Source organism: Pleurodeles waltl, chromosome 4_2 (genome assembly GCF_031143425.1).
Source record: "Pleurodeles waltl isolate 20211129_DDA chromosome 4_2, aPleWal1.hap1.20221129, whole genome shotgun sequence".
NCBI lineage: Eukaryota > Metazoa > Chordata > Amphibia > Caudata > Salamandridae > Pleurodeles > Pleurodeles waltl.
In genome coordinates, this window is record NC_090443.1 from 736,384,338 (window position 1) to 736,401,303 (window position 16,966).

Here is a 16,966-nt window from a genome sequence, read left to right on the forward strand (position 1 = left end):
TTAGGGCAACCAACACGTGTTTTGCAACACAGTTGCTTTCTTGAGGTCCAAAAAACTTCAAATTTATACAGGCACTTCTGACTAACTCCTCAATGGTCCTTCCTGTTTCATAATCCAAATTGTCCTACAATCAAGATTAACAAGTAATCACTTTAGGTCCCAATGATCTATCCTATAACCCTGTGTTAAGTGAATCTAATATCTGCACTTGAATAGGAAAATGTCCTGATCCGAATCCACAAAAAAAAAAAAAAAAAAACATCTCTACAGTGTTGTGTGTCAGCAGGACCAAGTGCTAGAAATCAGTTGGGCGAGACTGAGTCACTGGGACCAGCCTTAACGGGGTAGAGGGTAGTTTGATTTTGTTGGCTGGCAGGACTGAATATACTTTCATCTTCTGATGTTGGTAAAGGCAGATTGCAGACTATATCTTCGCAAAGGGAAGACTTAGCAAGATGAGACCAATCACCTAGGATTCAATAAGGCTAGCTTGCCTTAATTTGTTAGGACATAGTTTGTTTTTTCTAGCTGGTAAGGCTCAGCCTGCTTGCATCTTCTAATGGAGATAAAGGCAGTTTGCTGCTCATATCCTGTCAATGGGAATGTGCAGCAAGACAGGCAAATTTCCTAGGATTCATCAAGGCTAGCCTGAGATTATGCAACCAGCCTCAGTGTGGTAGGGGTTAGTTTGATTTTTCCTAGCTGGCAAGCCTACTTGCCTTTTCTAATGTGGATAAAGGCAGAATGCGGGTCATAACTGTAGGTGGCTGGCTTGGTTTGTAGTGGGTACCTAAAGTAATTACACCTTATACCAAGTCCAGTTATCCCTTATAAGTGAAATGTAGGCAGTGTCTAGAAGCCAGGCTCTCTAGGGGTAGTGTGGATGAGCAGCCAAGGCCTAACTAGGAGACATGCAAAGCTCATGCAATACCACTGTAGTCACCCAATACTCACACACATGAAAGAAAATGCTCAGTGTTACAAAAATAAAGGTACTTTATTTTGGTGACACAAATGCCAAAACTACCATAGAGACTCCCTTAGGAGGTAAGTAATACACAAATTACATACACTTGTTTGCAGAAATGGCTGTAAAAACAGAAAACAGTGCAAATAGTGAAAATCTCAATAGTTAGAAACGGGCCTGGGGGAACACAAACCATATACTAGGAAAGTGGAATGTAGAGGGGTGCTGGAAGTATTAGAAAACACCAAAGGTAAGTAATAAAACCCTCCACAGAGCTCAGGAAAGCAGGAGTAAATCACAGTAACTTTCCTAGAGCACACAGGAGCATGAGAAAGAAGATATTCCAAGAACCAGAAGAGACTGCAAGACACCAACAATGGATTCCTGGACCTGAAGACCTGTGGAAGAAGGAAACCGAGTCCAAGAAGCACAGAAGAGTCCAGGGAGAACAAGAGCCCCTGCTAACCCGGATGAAGGTGCAAAAGAAGAACCACAGTTAGTACTGCACCCAGGAAGACGGATGTGGGTTCCTGGTTGGTGCAGATGGCGTCCCATGCCAGATGGATGATTGCAGTCACGTTAGCGTTGCTGGATTCCACCAACAAGCCTTGGCACACGCAAAGCTCACGGTTAGCGGAAAATGGAGCTGCCCGGGACCAGGCGGGACCTGGTGGACTCTACCCAGAAGGGGGAACCAGAGGGGGCTCTCAGAAACTCAGAGAGCCCTCAGAAGACCCGGCAGCACGCACAGGAGTACAGCACAGGGACAAAGAAGGTGCAAAAGAAGGCTCATGCAGCACTACAACAATGAATTGTGTCAAGAAATTCGGCCTGCTTAGAGGAAATCCACAAGTTATTTCTGGCTTCTTCAATGAGACATCTAGTCTGCAGCCTCCCAGTGGGATCACTGGTTATCTTGACATAATAGGTGGAGTCACTTAAGAGGCGCAAACATGCACGTCTATAGTCAACTGTATTCATGATCATGATAGCGCCACCTTTATCAGCCTGTTTGATGACTATATTGTGGTCAGATGCTAAAGATTGCAAGGCCCTCTTCTCTTTTGCAGGTATGTTGATATAGGAATGTTTGGGATGTAATTGATTCACATCGGCTAACACTGCCTTTTCAAAGGTTAGGACTTCGCTGGGCATAGTTGCTGACGGTGGAACAAAAACCGATGTTTTTTTTTAAACCCGAGTCAACCAACTGTGGTTCAACTGGTTTGTCCTTGAAGAAAAAGTGTAGACGAATTTTCCGGAAAAACTGAGCAAGTTCAATATGTAGATGGAAGAAGTCCTCCTCAGGGGTAGGAACAAAGCCTCTCATCTTAGATCACAACCTTGCTTTGACAGCCATTTAGTAATGACCCATCAATCATCTGTCAAATGAAGGTCTGCTATGACTACATATCAACCCTCCATTGTCTAAGGGTACCGATATTTTTTAAAAATGAACATTCCTTTACTTTAATTATACATATTCTGTCACTATACTTTGGTAGGTCGAATATTCAATACCTTTCATTGTCCTATTATGAGGAGGGATCCTCTCAATACTTTAATATATTTAAAAGAACCTTTTATTTAACTCTATCACCCCAATAATGGCCGACTCCTTTGCTCGTCGACCTCGTTTCTCATAACTGACGGACGAGCACTTTATGGCTCATTGTAGTACTCAGAATTACGACCTGAATTAAAGCAGGCACTCACATTTGATGGTATTAACGATTTATGGATGTAGTTGCAGTCAGATGGATACAAAAACAAATTATACATATTTCTTTAGAACGCCTGAGGTTCCCAGTCCTTATGAAGGCTTATATATTTACACATGACAAGATGACGCAAGAATGGTTGTTAATCTGTCTTAAAATGTATCTTTGTGATAATATTCGTCTGTGTTTATGATTACTATATATGAACAGCGTCAGCCTTAGTCCTTGGCTTGCGTTTCCCAAGGAGCTTCATCTCGAATTTGGGGATGGTAAGCCTAATTTTTTAAGTTATTTTGTGATTATTCACCGTACACTCTTTTCACATGTGTACTTCAATCACTACAGATTGGGCATTAATGATATTTGTACCTCTTTGCTTTCTAGGGTGACCTATTTTGACTTAGCCAGTTGACTTAAAGTAAGTCACTGTGTCTTAACCCCTACTTTAGGGTTAACTTTTAGTTGCGTTATTTAGAGAAGTTGCTATTTTCTTTTTTGGTCCTGTTGAAGCGTCAATGGATCCTGCTGGACCACTAGACGCGAAACATGTTGACCCACGATTAGAGCTACCATAATAGTTATAGTCCTCTTGCGTTGCTTGTTCTTTGAGAGTAATTGAGCATCATCACTCAACCCTTTACTTTCACTTCGGTTTTAGTCTTGGTCTTCACCTCATTCGTACTGATTAAATTTATGATGTGTTTTTTAGATGAATAACCAATTTTAAACATTTTCCTTCTCTCCTGTTGGCTCTGGTGCCTGGACTAAGGTATCCTTCTCTATTTAGTCTGAACCCACTAGTCACTATAAGAGCAGTACGGCTTAGAGCGCCCCTTCGGGGAGCCCGTCAGGCATTGCAGCGCCGGCCTGGTGAGGAACATTCCAGATGATGAAGTCAGTCATCTATTGTGATTCGTGAGGGCTCTTGCTCCTGAAGCATTAGGTCCCCTGGAACTTTTTCCGTATCTTGCAAAAGTAGGGGTAACCATGCTAGAAAGAGGCTACTTTCGTACAATAACTTTGTAATGTGAAGTGTCAGCAGGATGTGGCAAAGTGCTCAGGAATCAGTGAGCCTAGCCAAGAAAAAGCCACCAGTCTCAAAGTAGTAAAGGCTAGTCTAATTTTTCCCTACAGTGTGCTTGCATGGCCCAAGGCCAGAGTTCTAGGATGAGTAAGGTAGACAAAGGCCCTGCTCCCCCGGAGCAAATCTAAGCTGCACTATCCAGTAGACTCAGTCAACACACTCTGCTGGCTGGAGCAGGGTTCAGAGGGAATGATTAGGACTTGTCCAGGACAGGGAGTGACACTTGGCAGGCAGTGATTTTGGTTTAAAGGCCTCAGCTAGAGGTGAGACCAGAGTATATAGTGGGCAGGATAAGAAGGGATAAATTGTAATGGGACCAGAGGAGCTCGAAAGAGAATTCTGCTTGTGAATATGTATTTAAAAAGTGGTTTCACAAGGTCCAAAGGTCAGAGAAGCGCTGGGCTGAGACAAAACCAATTCCTAACTACCAAATCGGTGCAATGCTGCTATTCTACCCAAAATAATGATATTAGGGTAAGTCTCCTTTCACGACATTCTCTTTTTTACCCTGAAATGTCATTAACTACTGATAATGAAAGCTGCAGTTGTTCTGGGATGATATTCTAAAGGATCAGGACAATGCCTCATTATTTGAACTAGAAAGAGCAAGGGTCTATGTGATCAAAGAAAAGTATTGATCCTACATGGAGGGTTCCAGACAGAAGGGTAACACGAGGCAAGACGATTCACTGTTGCGCTGTCAGAGAAGCAGCCTATCAAGCGCTTCATCTCTACCCACTTACATATGCAGAGTGCCAGTTTAGATGTGACCTGTGACCCAACAAGGGCTCTCCTGACTGCTGCTTGTCTACCTTGGATCATTTGAGGCTTTAGGGGCATGAGCCCCCACCCAAAATTTTGGTTTCCTTTGGCCTATCTGGAGTCTGCAGAATCTGGGCCTTTGGACGTTTGAGTTGTTTCTGCTCAGATTTGCTCTTCTACTTTGGCTAATGCTGAACTATATGAGGAACAGAGTGCCTGCCTTTAATAATTAAATACAGCAATAAAATGGTTTACAGCAACTGCTTATGTAAGAAATCCCCATTCCCATTTTCGCTCTTTTGGTATCCTTTTTAGGTTTCAGCTAGACAGCATATGCGCTGTTTCGAGGAGACATATTGTATTTAATCTGTGGGCTTCAGTCCACCCACAGGATTCCCATTTGCTCACTCCACCGTCTGTCTCATATTCTTTGTTTTCCGTGGCATGGATGGGTTATGCCCCTTCTTGTGTTTTGTCATTGCCCCAGAGCTTGGACCAAGTACTTGAAAACATCCACTACTCACGTTTTCAGAATCCTTTTAGGAACTACTTTTTTCTTTGTTTTTCAACACTCTACACAGTGCTTGTGCCTGTACTGCTTCGTCTCCTCCCATCCACCGTCACCCCCTTAAATACCGTTCTAACTGTACGACAGGCTTTACTACTCCTTTTACTCCTTTTACTCGTTTTATTTACGATTGTGCATGCCACTGGAATGGTGCTTCCGTGATATTTGGTTGTTCGCTCTACCATTACAACTGTACGACGTGCTTTACTGCTCCCTTGACTTGCTCGCCCTCCTTGTTAACAGCTGCACATGTGAGGGGACCTTGGCAGTGTTGTGCATCTGCAACAATTGTCAGATTTCAATGCACGCTCTTTATGTCTGATTTATGACCAATGTACGACAGCATCTACAATTGAAACTTCACCAAGTATTACAAAACTATACGTTTGTTGATGCTTTTTTTTTAGGTGTGTGCAGTAGAAAAGCTTGCCTCCTAGTTTGTTGAAAGCTTTCTCTTTACCGTTCCCCTAAGCTTTTTTTTATTTTTTTATAAACACCAGGAGAAGATGTGGCATAACAACTTGAGCGGCTGACTTTGAAGTTGGGGAACTGGGTTAGAGTCTCTGCATTTGCCCAACAGCCTCTGATTCTGGGCTTATCACTTCCTCCGTTCCTAAAAATTAATGAATGCAATTGGTGGTTCATGTACAGCGTTACAATACCTTTGGGGCAAGTTTGCACTGTATAAAACTGCAAAAAACAAAAAAGATGGTTTCTTGCTGAAAAATGTGGAATACATTTTAAAATAGGCATGATATTTGTATTCGTTGTAACAATTTTGCAATTAAAACATTATTATGCACCGGGCTAATTTCCACACTCACACCTTCAGCCATTCTACACGTCTACGGCTCAGGTTTCTTTTTACTTCACTTTCAACCATGCTGAACAGAAGATATACTGCTATTCAGTATTGCCAAAAGACAAACATTGACCACGCCAATAGCTCTCGGATTGCCGAGACGTGTTGGCTTTGCCAGTGCTTGTTACTGATGTGACAGCTTTATTGCCTGACACATTTTATTGCATGGCATTTTGGGCCTTCTCTGATTGGCCCCATTTTATTGTAAACATGCATATAGCATCCCATTGACCCTGTAGCTAAGTTGATTTTGATAAAAAAAATTAAAAAAATTGCAAGTTTATCTCTCACATGCCCTCACCCATTACACAGTCATGCACTGCATCCTGTAACACGATAACTGCACCTTGGTGGTCATCACGCACAACATGAAAACACTTGCTATAAAGGCTCAATACAAAATCAGTTCCCTGCCAACCACACAGTCTACACAGGACAACTTGTTAACCATGTTGGTAGGTACTTCAACACCCTAGACAGGAATGCTAAATGCTATACAAATGCTAGTCAAATACCAAGCAATACAAATGGTTTACTCTTTTGATTAGTAGGTGGGAATTTGCAATGTTATTGGACATCATAGCGAGCACCCAGTAGATTTACAATTTATAAATAAGTATCGAAAATACTTTTATCCTACTGTTCCACTTCACCTTCCTTCCCCTCCTAGGAAATATGATTTAGTCCTTTCCTCATTCTCATTGAGGAGTCTTTATCGCTCCATGCAGACCTATTGTTGTGCTTCTTCCCTTTCAAGAAAATAGAAAACTCAAGGAGCTGTATTGTACAAAGTGCACTGGGGGCACATCAGGCTTGTGCGCCCGCTCTGTCCACTCCTGGAGGACTTTGAGATTACAGAAGGGGCCACAGGAGATATTTATGTCCTCTTCCGTAATACTGATGGGGCTGGCACACATGTAACACAAGCACTTTTGCAAGACGGCATTCCCTAATTTGCCTGGGGGCCTGTCCTCTTGCAAATGAGGTAGTCTTTCTCTCTGCACCCGTGCCACACTATGGATTTGGCTGCAAAGAAGCTGTCAGGAGGAGCACTGACAGTGTGCCACAAAAAAGGTGGTGCACTGTCACTGTGCCCCTAAAGGGGCAGACCTCTGGTGGGGACAATGGAGGTCCCATGGACCCAACTAGAAATGGCCCTGCAAGTTTTGGAGTGGAGGTGGGTACTGCCTGCAAAGTGATAGAGTGGCTAATTAAAGCAGTCACTCTGTATTTCACTGAATGCATTGCCATCTGGGCAGCCCCAAGTTCGCAGCTGCCCTGAAGGTAGTGCATTTATTGTAATCCGGCGCACTGTTAATGTTCGCATATGGTGTACCTGTGTTAAGGTGGGCAATGGTGCAAACATGAACAGTGCCCCAGATACATAATCCAGGCCAAAGCGTTTATACACCGGCTGCCCTTGTAGATAAAATGTATCACCCCTTTCAGAATTTCTTTAACAGCCCACGCTCCCCTATGTAAATGGCCCATAATTGGGGTGGGTCTGGGGGATGTAATGGCTAGAATGAGAAAGGAAGGATTCAAAATAATGGAGTTATCAGCAATTAACGGAAACATTATCTTCTCATTCATGTTCTTCTTTTAGTAATTTCTCGTTGAGAAAGTCAAAGAATCAAAGTATACACAAGTAATTCAGACACCTGAAAACTGAGTCAAAACACCAGCAAAGCCTGTAAGGCTGTAATGCAGCTGAAAACCTTTTTCAGAACTGTGCAAAACACTTTTACTTATGATCTAACGGAAAGAACCGTGAGCTTAAAATTTACACACTCATGGTCTTCACATTGGAAACTACAACTACAGTAGCTGAGAGAACAGCATAAGTTGCTGCTCTCCAAATTTCCAGAATGGAAGTATCATTGACTTCTGCAGAAGAAACTAAGTTGAAAGGAGGACTGGGCATGCCCAACTTTGAATTGTATTATGCAGCGGCCCAATTACAATGGCTGGCCTTAAGGCTCGGTGAAACCCCTTTGGTGGAGCATACGGCCATAATGGAGATGTTGGCACCGATCCCGGTGCTCACTTGGCTGCTAGACAGTTCGCACCATCCACCACATGGCTCGGTTTTACTAGAAGCTGCAAAAGCGTGTTGGCAGCAATATGTCCATAGTTGGGGCGCCCCAGTGCCATACTCCCCAGGCTCCCATGGACTCAGTTGCCTAAGGCCCAAATTCTAATAAGGCATCATGACGCGTCCCTGTGGCGCGAAGCGGGCCTAGCAACTTCAGGTGAGCTTTATGAGGACTCTATACTATGGCCCTTCGACGAACTCATGACGACGACGGGGATTCAAGCCGGCGCCTTCATCACATACTGCGCGATCAAACACCTGTTGGGAGGCATATGGGAATGGGGTAGCGCTGAACCGCAAGAGTCACAATTGATTCAATTGATTGAAAACACAAGGGGCACAATTTCCAGGCTATACTCGTCATTGTTAGATCAGGTGTGCCCCGAACTGACGCGCGCCAAAGCCAGATGGGCCAAGGTACTTCCCTCTCCCTTGTCCCAAAACGCCTGGACGGTGGTGGTATCTGCTGTCAAAGGTGTTTCTCGCAATACCAGACTTCGATATACTCAGTTCAACTATATATATCACTCCTATCTATCCCTGGCTCGCATCAAATTAATATATCCGGGTTCGGACCCAGTGTGCCCTAGGTGTGCACAACCAGCAGCAGATTTCTATCACATGGTATGGGCATGTCCCCCTCTGGTTATAGCATGGCAAAGTATTACGGACACCATAGCCAATATTACAGATTATACGCTACCTATGAAACCAGAATCATGCTTGCTGGGTTTGCGCCGGCGCGCCAAAGGGGATAAGCAAGTACACAGGTTTATTGATTTGGCCTACATGGTGTTTAAATGCTTAATATCGGCTCACTGGAAAGCTCCACATACTCTGGGATACAATAACTGGTTGCGTGACCTGATACAAAGCTTGTATGCAGATGCGTACACACTGCGTCAGCTCCAACACCGGGGATTGGCCTTTATTGTCACTATGGAGGTCAAAAATGACACCCACCCACCTTGAATTGTGTATACACCACATTGTATTGGGCAGTCAAAGGACCTCCTCCTACTCACAGGTTATCTGTCCCCTGACAGAACATACCCACTTATCTTGCTTGCTACGCCTTTAAGGGCGTGGTAGGCTACCGTGTGTGCGGATCACTATTAATGCAAGGGATCCCGGGTGAGAGGCGTAGACCAGGCCGAGAAAGGGGCTTGTCCTGACTGTCACGTTTCCACACCATAGGATTTAGAGATGCGGAATGAGACACCAATGAATACCCAATGTATAAAGATAGGTGTACATATACATAAACAAATTTATATGCTCCTTAACTAAAAAAGGGTTAAATCTTAACACCCCATACGAAATATAACTACAACATTCGCACAGTTCTTACGATACAATACTACGCTATATTCCCATGTTTATTTTATCATCTCTGCATATATGTAACTATGTATGTATGTACATGCCCGACCACTCTGTGGCCGATTGTTTTGCAGAACCTCAAAATGTTTAATAAAACAGATTTGAAGAAAAAAAAAAACACCACAGCTGTCCGTTTTGTTAAAACCGACCCCTTTCTCCCAGGAATGTTGTTCAATCCCCCTCCTCCCACTGTCCTCTCTCACAACCCCGTCCCCCTTCTTCTATCTTCTGTTTCTCACTCCCACCACCCCTCCTGTAGCTTGATCCCTCTCCATCCTCCTGCCCTGCTTTGAGACATATTGCACCACAGACCATCTTGCTGTGCAACCTGGTTTTTAAAACTTTTTTAAAAGTGCTATGACACGGTCAATGCTGACCACATCATAGCGTTTATTTTTCTTAGTTATGTTGCATAGCACCTCCCACGCTGTGCAGTGTCTTAACAAACATTGACAAAGCCAATAGATCATTGATAAGCGAAGCCTATTGGCTTTGGCAATGCATGTTACCTGGGCTTCTAGCCCCATTTTGTTTTGGATCCCAAGATGCCAAAGAATGCCGAACAAAAATCCCCAATGAAATCTTGCCCATGGCACAATCGTTATTGGTGCTGCCACATCTCCCTGAAACTGATCCTGATTCAGAAGGGCTGAAACATGCAATTTTTAACTCTGGATTCTGAGAGGATTTGCAAGCCCTAGTTTGTCCGAAATCTTGCCCCTTTGAATTCCAAATCTTGGACCGGGCTCAGTTTCTGCAAATGCAAGATCACCTGCCGAAGATGGCGCTTTTAAAGTGAATGGACCAATCGACTGTCTGGATATGGGTGTAATGATGTTCCTTCATTGTGCAAAAAGCCCACCATGGGAGGCAGAACTTCATAAGTCCCCAAGGGTTGACTTCAAACCAAACACCCAGAAATGGTGATCTTTAGCACCAATTTGTAGAAACCTCTGATGCTCCCTCCAAAGAAATATGTGAAAATGGACATCATGCAGATCTAGAGTAACCATAAATTACTCTTGCTGGACCAGTAGGATTATCGTCTCCTGGCAATCTGTCGTAAAGTACATTGTTGACACCCAGGTACTTGCCGTTTTTTAATACAAGACTAGTTAGCACCCTTCTGATAACTTTTCTGCCTGAAAAAAGAATGGAATACATTTCTCAACCTTGTTCTTCTCCAGGCACTTGAACCGCTACTCTCTTCTGAATTAAATCCTTTATTCAGTTACTTTAGACATCTCTTTTTACTCTGCTTGTGGGTAGGAGTATGGATAAATGCCAGCTCTCTAGGAATGGATGAAATGTCTGTATAGTAGACATGCCAAATGCACTCAAAGATCTGAAACATTTGTTTCCCAGAACTTAGTCTTAGATATGACCTCTGACTGGACCCTCTATTTATACTACACCCCAGGAGGTGGGAACGTTGAGATTTCTGATCTGATGTTGATTTCTTGGATGAACAACACAGCTAAAACTGATTATGTGTTTTAGATTGTTTATGACTTTCTTAAGAAATAGAGGCAGAACATGTAGAAGAAGACTTCCCCCTATAGGGTAAGTTATTTGTGCCGTCTTCAAGAGCTTTAGGGACCATCACATCCAGCTGATCCCTTAAAAATGTACGGGCTGAGGGTGGAATTTTTATTAAGTTTGATTTCTCTGAGTTCTCAGAATGAAATATTTAATATTATGAAATATTTATTAATACTGATTTCCAATCTCTGAGCTACATCAGACAATGCACCACAATGATTCATCCAGCTGCTAAGACTGAGGATCTGACACTAACACTCGCAGTGTCTGAGAGGAATCTATCCTAGTGCTCCATATCTATCAAGAGCTCTGAACAATCCCTTCACTCTTGTGTTGTCGTGATCAAAATTTCAAATTCTTTAACCATCGACTGGACCGTGCTATCTGCATAGATAATGGACCAAAGTCGGGGTACTGCTGGCATTGGCCTTTTCAATGATGTCTCAAATGTTTTTGTATCCACTTTTTTCCACTGCATCAGTAGGAGTGTAGTACTCTGGACTTACTGACATCTTTACTGAAAGAGTCACCAACATTGAATACCCCTTCACTGTATGCTAATCCTTCCATCACCTTTTCTCAGATGATGTCCTTCTTTTTCCTTCTTCCATAAGCATCCTGATGCCAAAACCCTTCTTACTGCCTCACCATTGCACTTAATCCCATAACTGTGCAAGTCTTCAAGAAACTCTGGAGCTCGCTTGGCAAAGAAGTAGACCTTTTGAGCCTACTTCTGCCCCTGCTACCTTCTTCGTCAGATACATCTCTCTCCATAAGTCTGAGTTTTGTGTTGCTCTTTTTCTTCAATATTTCCTCCTCTACCAAAGGAAAAGAAATGAAGGAAGTACCTATACACAAAAGTCAATCCAGGTGATGACCTTGAAAAACAATTAACCTATTAACTAAAAGAAAATTAACCCAATAGTCTAGTGGTTCTTAACCATAACTTATGTGGACTTCTGCTTAATCAGTATTTAGAATCCGGGGACCACCACCCCTCTACCAATGAATCATTATTTGAATGTGTCGACACCCACTGAGTCATTACTGGAAGCCAGGAACCCCTGTGTAAGCAATGTAGATAATTTACGAGCAAATATAAAAAAAAATAAAGTTTTAATAGCAAGGATGGGGCTTTTCTAAATTAAACTGCCACCCTTTGTCCATACTATATTCTGTCTAATGCTTCTGCAGTGCTCCTATGTATCAATCTGAGGACCCAAACTTAATTTATTGCCTCCAGGTACAAGTTCCTTCACATTTATTCACATTTTAACATTTTCAATTTTCAGTTTTGTTTCTTTAGTTCTGTAAACTTTATTACTCTGTTAATGTTATTTAACATTCCAAGCAGGATGTCCACTCCTTTTAAACCACCCCATTGGAGCCTAGAAAGCCTCCCTTTTTTAAAAAGTAATTAAAGACACAAACATTTGTAAATGTAAAATTCAGAGCACCTCAATAACCAAGGAGTCACTATTGACTCAATATTAAATGTATCCAGCAAGAACGCAGTAATATGCGTGATGACCTCACACATATATATTGGGAGATCCTGTACATTGGACGTAGCTTAAAATGCACAATGAAACAAAAACCCCTAAAACAAGATTGTGCGGATGAAACAGCCTGTTCAAACTTTGCTGAGTCAATATCCTTCTTAGAATATGATGGTGGTAGGTACTGGCCTGCCGGTAGTGCCTCTAAGCACAACCCTCCTTTGAAGCTAGTGTCATCCTACCTTCGAAGAGCCAATATGCATGCTTAGGCTATCCCTGTTTCATCAGCGAACAGCCATTACCTCTTTCTAGCACAGTAGATGACATAATAAAATATGAAATTCAATTATTTTCCACACTGCAATCCATGCCCCACAATTAGATTGTTGTACACAGTTTTGTAGACAAGAAAACTAAAATATATTATTGCATACAAAAACAAATAAGGAATAAAACAAAGAACATACCCATGAAGTCCTGGATAGACCTTGAATGCCCATCAAAAGAACTAAATACAAAAATAGCATTTCCTGGATTGGGTGTTTCTTTCTATCCACTTAAGTAGGTGATATCTAAACTATTTGAGTTTTGGATTTTTTGCACAATAAAGGAATTTGGATAACACTATGGGGATTATTACAACTTTGGAGGAGGTGTTAATCCGTCCCAAATGTGACGGATATACCACCAGCCGTATTACGAGTTCCATAGGATATAATGGACTTGTAATACGGCTGGTGGTATATCCGTCACTTTACCGTCACTTTTGGGACGGATTAACACCGCCTCCAAAGTTGTAATAACCCCCTATGTTTGTCTGAGGAAGTTGACCTTCCTTAATGAGTAATGATTGGAATGAGGAAGTGGGCAAAGGTGTACTGAAATTTACATTGCCTATTGTGTCAATACAGAATGAGTGAAGAGCAGTTTTAGAGGTAACAGTGTAATAAGTAAGCCTCAAATACTCTTTCTTTGATCAAATTGTAATAAAATCAAAATTCTCTCTCCAGACTTGGACAACAATGTTCCATTATTTATTTATGTTGCAAAGCACTGTAAATATTGTCATAGAAGTTTTATAACTTTTCTAAATACTGACAACCCTCCTGTTGTATTTCACAACAAATGCACACTAAAACAGGAAAATCTAACCATGACCAAATGAGTCTGTGGTGAGAAGAAGTTCAAGTAGTGACATGGGAGTGGTCTTGACTGGTTAAGTTAGTGTTGGTCGTGCTATTTTAAGCATACGTTTCATGTGCCTGGATATGTAGGATAACGTTGTTTTCATTTCTTCAGTTTGTATATCATCTCAGTGTGGCATTTTTGAAAATACTGTCTGAAAGACATCCAATTGGACAGTACCTGAGCAGGTGCAATGTAGCACTGTAGGAGCTATATAATAGGAATGAGAGAGTGTTCCTACTCCCATGCTCCATACTGTCTATTTTGAGTAGTTTACCTTTCAATTTTTACTGCTTTTCACTGAATCTTTGTATCTGACCGAGACTTCTGCCTGCAGATTCCTTACCTTAGAATAATCCCCAGGTGTCAGACTAGTTCCAGACGTGTTTCATGAGCAGTAGCCTTATATGCCGTAGGTGGCGTTGGTCCGCTCCTCCTGATGTCTTCCGTGTGCAAGGTGCCTATAAAACTGCCACCCCAACGAGCAGACGTCAGTTCTTTTCTTTTCGTGCATGTCCGCAAAAATGCAGAGAAGAGATGCTCCCAGTCTTTTTTGACTAGCTCATTTTGACTTTTTATCAACAAATTTTATGAGACTTTGGGCCTGATTCTAACTTTGGAGGACGGTGTTAAACCGTCCCAAAAGTGGCGGATATACCACCTACCGTATTACGAGTCCATTATATCCTATGGAACTCGTAATACGGTAGGTGGTATATCCGCCACTTTTGGGACGGTTTAACACCGTCCTCCAAAGTTAGAATCAGGCCCTTTGTCTTCTGTTGTGGCAAGAAAGTCCCCCAAGGAAGGCTGGTTTCAAGCACTCTGGCCCCTGTCACTGGCAAATGTTGGTGACAGATGCACACCTCGTCTATCTTTGGTGCCTCGAGCTTGACCAGGACGCTAAGACCTACACAGATTTTCATGCCATGTACCCCAAGGCCTAGACGCAGCGGTCCCTCAAGCTGCCTGCTGTTCGACCTGCAATGCTGTGATGGTATCGGTCCCGGTTGAGCGGACAGTAACAGCATCGGTTGTGGTGCCAACCAAGGCGATCGTCGTCAGTCAAAGTGGGTGTTCGAAGAAGAGAAAGACGTTGAACAGGTCTTCAACTTCTGCCCTGTCTATGGAAGTCATCTGATGAGACGAAGATTTGGCATTCGAGGCTTGGCTCCACAGTTGAGCCTGCTCCAGGACCATCTCCGTTCCTCACCGAGTTTCCTAAGACAGAGTGACCCACACCCAACTTTATAAATTTTATGAGGGCATACCTCATATTTGTGTTGCCCGTCCCCACTGGAGTGACTATGGGCCCCATTGGCTCTGTGGGGCACCTACTGGACTTCCACTGGTGGGCTTCCCCCTGGCGTCAGCCAGACTCTTGGGATCCGTGGATGGATCTGGAGTGGCGCAGATTGTGGCACCTTGACCTCCCCTGGTACCGGATTCACTGCCAACGTTCCCAGCACCGCAGTCCTCATACTCATCCCTGACTCTGACACCGAGCTTGACGGGTGTTGTCCAATCCAGACTCCTGTGCCGACTGGGGGGCAGACCACCTAGTCTAAACCTGTGCCTTAGTATTTTGGGCTAGACCCCCAACCAACTATGTGGATTTTATGTGGGTATGCCTCATACTTCGGCTGCCTGTCCCCACTGGAGCACCTTGAGGCCCCACTGGCTCTGTAGGTACCCCTACTGGTCTTCCAACAGTGGGCTTGCCTCTGGCACCAGTAGGGCCTCTTGGATCCATGGATGTATCCGAAGTGGCCCCGGTTGAGCCATCTTGATCTGGCAGATGCCATTGGACTGGGCACCTACCCGTATATTGGCTTGGTTCCTACTCCCAATGTGGCTACGAAGGATGGAGCCTCATTTGCTATAGTCGCAAGAGGGTGGCCGAGGTCCTAGACCTTCAGCTACCCACTGTGACTGTCAAGACGAATGTCCAGCAATGCTCCATCAAATAGCGCAGTACTACTAATGTGACTTGAACTAAGAAACCTAAAAAAAAATATTATACAAAATATCCATAGACAGTATTTGTGGTGCAGTCAGGAAGGAGCCATAAACATAGAAAGCCTTCATGAATATCAGATTTTGTTGAGTGGAAGTGGGTAGACACACAATCCTTTGAGCGGACTAATAACCGGTAACTTCAAAAGTCTGTCCCTGTAATGGGCCTTCTTCCAGCAGAAAATCCTAGGCAGTGTGTGATAACTAGTTCAACAAGAAAGCCAGTTTCAGTGTCGGAGAGCAAGCTTACTCAATATATGGAGTGTGACATGGAAGTGTATTGCAGTACACTGTCTAAGCGGAGGTCTTCAAACTGTGGTGAGCGCCCACTGGGGGTTCATGACAGCATTCTCAGAGGGGTGTAAATGCCTCATTAAGTACTTGTAACTGAAGATGGCCTTTTCTCCTTTAGGGCAGATGCATATAAATATCACACACACACACACACACACACACACACACGCACGCACACACACACGCATTGTTTTACATTATGAAACATCAATATGTTAATGCAAACACTTCAGATGTTTGTGAGACCAGAGAGTCAGAGAATTGAATCCTGCCTGACTCAGTACAGATTAGTGACATGTATTTTATAGTGCTATTATGCCCCATCCAGTAACAGAAAGCAATATGATTATTTAAGTCATCATTTTAAAATCGTATTATTCACAGTATAAGATAGGCTGCCAAACCATGGTTTAGTGCCTATGATGAAACAAGTGCTTTCCAAGAATAGATATTAGTAATAGCTAACCAGGCTGTGCCACGTATTCAAAACAAGCACACTGCGGACCTTCTTTGCTCTGCCTCACCCCTGCAAAGAAAAGTGCCCTCACCACCTGGGCCCAAAAAGAGCGTTATCGCTCTACATCAATCATACCAAAGAATTCCGGATCAACAATCAACTCTTAATTGGGTTAGTTGGGGAAATAGAAAGGAAAGACCTGCAAAAAACAGAACCATCTCAAGACTGATTGTGCACTATATCAAAATCTGCTACACACTGGCCAAAAGGCAACTCTGAGGGCTTGTGTGCTCATTCCACTAGAGCCAAGGCTGCTACCACTGCATTAGCTCACAGAGTTCCTGTTCTGGGCATCTGTCAGGTTGCGACATGGGTATCTCTGCACACATTTACCAAGCACTACTGGCTGGACAGTCACGTCCATTGTAACGGGCACTTTGCCCGTTTGGTCCACCAGCACTTCCTGGTGTAAATCTGTTCACAAACCCACCTCCGGTGAGATATTGTTTTGGTATCTATTCTCAGGTAAGG

At 43.2% G+C, this 16,966-nt stretch overlaps 1 protein-coding gene across 5 annotated transcripts in view; it reads left to right on the forward strand.

Moving 5' to 3' along the window:
- The window catches only part of RPAP2 (RNA polymerase II associated protein 2), a 419,624-nt gene that overhangs the window by 89,272 nt on the left and 313,386 nt on the right, over positions 1–16,966 (forward strand). The window lies entirely within an intron of this gene.